Here is a 4,023-nt window from a genome sequence, read left to right on the forward strand (position 1 = left end):
ATAAAACAAGAAAGATGGGAAATGAGGGGCACACAAAAGAAAAGCAGTTCTGACAAGCATGCAGCAGAAAAAGAAATACAATATTCATATACCCTTATTTTGAGGCACTGTGCAACCTGGCTCTTGCAAATCCTTGATGGAGACCCCGTTTGCCAACTTGACCAGGTGCTTCCTCTCCTGCTCCTGAGTCAGTACCAGCAACTGCAGCACTGCCTGCTGTAACAGGGCCAACGTTGTTGATCTGCTGCTGATAAAACTGCTGTAGTGTTTTCCTTTAAGCCATTACTCGAGAAACATCTTGCTCACAATTATTTTTAAGTCAGGTTATGCCATGTGCTGCCTTTCTGTCAGAATCAGTGTATGCAGATTTACAATACCTGCTGTGGTGATACTGAGATAATGTCTTTCTGTTGCTCCTCCTCTTCACCATGTAGCCACAGTTCTGCCTGCTCTGCTCCGCAGGGACTCGTAACATGTGGCCTGAACAGATACATGTGGGACAGACAGAATATAGCGGAAACAGAGTGTGCATAGGGCAAAAAGCAAGAACTGATGATAGCGAGTACATTTTCCTTTTCAGAGTTGAATCTTTATTTCCACTTTTAGTTTTGTCTCACCATGTCTCCCAGGACTGCCGAGCTGCCAGTAGAGCGCTGTAAGACATTTTCTCTCTCTGAGCTCTGAGAGTTGCCAATCTGATGTATAGGCACAACAGCCTCAGGCTCTCCCTGTCCAGCCTGGAAGGTAAACGATTAAGGAGTCAACTCATTATGTACCTGATAAGAGCTATGTAGAAGTCCTTATGCGTCAAATCTTGCACAAGTTGTGTTGAGTACAAGGTGAGCAAAATCACACAGTAATTAAATAAAGAAATCTAAAGTCAATGTGAATATATGTGGGATTATTTCGATTTTATTGGTGTGTAGAGTTAACCTGACCCGTGATATCTCATGACATCATGATAATCCAGCTACCGTGTAAGGTAAGAGGTTCAAATTTCAAAAGTATTTACCTCTCACCCAGGACTGTTAGTGTGTCCCTTTCTTGTCGTCGAAGTGTGCACAACTCACACAGGAGCGAAACGGCAGACCAACACTGCTCCCTGCACTCAGGACGGCTTCTCAGGAAGGCCCTGCAGGAGAGTAACTTCTGTTATAGCGCTTTTCTTTGATGCCCATTAAGGGGACATGGAGAGTTGTTTGCAGTGTTTACGTGAGTTTTGATAAAGTGCGCTACCTGTGTTTTTATTCATAACTGAAGGTGAGTGTCCTTGTTTTAATCAGAGCATAAATGACACAGCAATTAAACAGCAAACTGTATTTTTACTTTAGTTTTGGAACCAAGAAATATTTCTGTCTTGTAGTTTGGTCATTGTTTTCTTTTCAGTTTAAGACGTTTCAGTATATTTAGTTTTCTATTCATCTTAAATGTGTAATAATAACCTTGTTATTGTGTGTTACCTGTATACCCTTAAGGCTCCTGGCAGCTCAGCCAAACGAAGCATGTCACCTGACACCAAAGCCTCATCTGCAAGATCCCCCAGCCCCTCCTCTTCCTTAAGTTGTTGCCATGGCAGCAGGGTCTCCCAGATACTCAGAGCTGTGGCATCACCAATAAAGAAGAGGAAGGGGGAACAAATGGGGAATGTGAAGCACCTGGACCAGGCTCTATGATACTTTGAGTTAGGAGATTGTTTTTGTGTTTTATTGCTACGACAGTTCAGTGAGACCTTTCCTTACTGTAGTGCTCCTGAAGCATTTCAGTATAAAGCAAGTGGGTCACCACATCATACTTCACTTCCAGCAAGAGCAGGACGTCTGATAGGGAGACACAGCCCCAGGCCTCACCTCTGACCCCGGGGCTTTGGCCCTGCCAGGGAGAGGGCAGTATACTTTGCACACTCTCTGATGCCAATCTAAGAAGATAGATAAAAGCACATATCAATATCATAATTATAGTAAACATGCAATTCAATGCTTGATGGGTGCCTTGTGACATTAAATACAGGTTTTAATTGTTTCTAGAGGTCAAAAATTCTAATCTTTAGAGGATCAACACTGCAATGTATCAAAACTTAGTTAAAGTGATACTATGTGGCTTTTGTAAGAAGAAATAACACATTCTCCCTCAAACTAATTTAAAGGTAAATTAATTTGCAATAAAATGAATTGTTGCTTAAATCTATACATTCAGGGGTTCTGGTGCTTCAGCCTCACTTAGTCTGGTATGACCAGTATTGTGTGATGGCTTATGTTAGCAGATTTTAGGTAGATCTATGCATAACAGATATTACTGACAGATTTTTTTCTACTTAACTTTAACATTATTCCATATTTGTCACAGCAGAAGTTACATGGCTTGCTTTACAACAAAAAATTATATGTTGAGACTATTTTACTGTATGTTTAGCAGGTAGAGCCTCAATCTGCACGGCAACAAGAAAATCGATCCTATATAAGCATTAAGTCATGGAGTAAAACACAATCATATTTCCCTCTGTACTCTGATAGAGTTACAATATCAAGTAATGTATTATAAAGAGGTAAGCGCCTTTACCTTAGAATTGTATTTGAGTAACATTTTGACTTCTGAGAGTGAAGATGCTCACCTGGCCCAGCACTGCCTGGCTGCCTTCTTGAGCCTCTTCCCACCTCTCGCACTCCCAGACAGCTCTTTCCCCCCCACCACTTGTTTGAAGGTATTTGGGTCTGTGCTTTGGTGGAGGCAATTCACCACATGAGGATTGACTCTAACTTGTTTGTCCATCACATAGAGAGTGTTGAGATTTCCAACATTTAGCAGCTGGAGGTCCCAGTAGAGCTGCAGATAACAATATTGTGATGACAAAATAATATTTTGGTCACTGGGTTATATGAAATTCAGAGAAAAGAAAAAAACATTGCATTGACTACCTTTTCCTTCTTTTCCTTCTCCCTTTCCATTTCTAGGAGAACATCCAACACATTTTCACCAACACATAACCAACTACTGTCACCTCCTGCGATCTGAAACGGACACACGTACACAGGAGTATCCCATAATGACAAATGAAGATTGGATCAAACAATTGCGGCTTTGTTGTTTTAAATATGTCCGTTTTTACCTTCTTCATGGCCACATGTGCTTCATCGTTGTTGGAGGAAACGTGAAACACTTTGTGGTAGAGCAGACTCACGTCCTCAGAGGAAAACTCTGCTCCGACAGACTTACCCAGAGATCGGTACAGACCGGGGATGCAATCCTGAAGGAAGATGTAAAGACATTACATGTAGTTTACGCATGCACACACGAAAACTAATATACTACATCTTACCTGCTCCATGTTTTCACCACCGTGGACTGATAAATTATACAGGCTGTTACTGTGGTTACAGCAGTCCTCTGCAAAACAGCTGGATCAGGTTACCAAGCAACAAAAGTGACAGTGTATCCGTCAGAGGGAGAAATGTGATATAAGACCATGTGACACATTACACTTGTATGAAAAGTGCTCTGTAACATTGAACCACTGGTGAAAGTTGGTGGCTCTCGATGTGTAAATTGTATATTATGTCTGTCTCATACATTATACATTACATTATATGCAATCATGCATCTTATAAAACATCCACTGGTGTTTAACAGGTCTGGAATTGCTAATTTCCTCTAAAGAACCATATAATTGGTACTAATTATGAAGAAAATGTAAAACATTTCTGAGACTGTTCTTAGGATTTACAATAGGGAGTTTATCAGCAGTTGCTCACTGAGATGAATTTAGCTGAAAGAAGTGCTAAATTAAGTCCTAAGTAAATATTCATCCCATCTCCATTTATCATTTGAAACTTTATTCTAAATATATGTTGAATTGTTAAGTTATTTTACATTTTTGCATATTCAGCTGATCTGCGGTGCACTCAATAAAAGCAGTTGGAATGAATTAATTACAAACGTTTTAATTAAACATTAATATGTTTCATTTTAGGAAACCTAAAAAATGATCATAATACATTATTGATGACATAAAATGAAATACCACATATA

This window comes from Pholis gunnellus (assembly GCF_910591455.1).
Source record: "Pholis gunnellus genome assembly, chromosome: 7".
Lineage (NCBI taxonomy): Eukaryota > Metazoa > Chordata > Actinopteri > Perciformes > Pholidae > Pholis > Pholis gunnellus.